This window comes from Penaeus monodon, chromosome 20 (assembly GCF_015228065.2).
Source record: "Penaeus monodon isolate SGIC_2016 chromosome 20, NSTDA_Pmon_1, whole genome shotgun sequence".
NCBI classification, from domain to species: domain Eukaryota; kingdom Metazoa; phylum Arthropoda; class Malacostraca; order Decapoda; family Penaeidae; genus Penaeus; species Penaeus monodon.
This window is the reverse complement of record NC_051405.1, coordinates 36,669,819-36,670,033: the sequence shown is the minus strand read 5'-3', so window position 1 is coordinate 36,670,033 and position 215 is coordinate 36,669,819.

Here is a 215-nt window from a genome sequence, read left to right as displayed (position 1 = left end):
ACAAACGACTTCCCCCGAGCATGCCACGCACGACAGATGAGAGCGCCCGCCATAAATTGCCCAGGCGTCACTTTGCCATGCTGGGGCCAGGCACGACCTGCGCCGCCATGCGTTCACTTCACCTGTCATGGCTGCCTGCTTCTCCTGGGACGGGGGGGGGGTCAGGAAGAGGAAGGGAGGACAGACAGGAAGAGAGTAAAAGAAGAGTGAAGGGA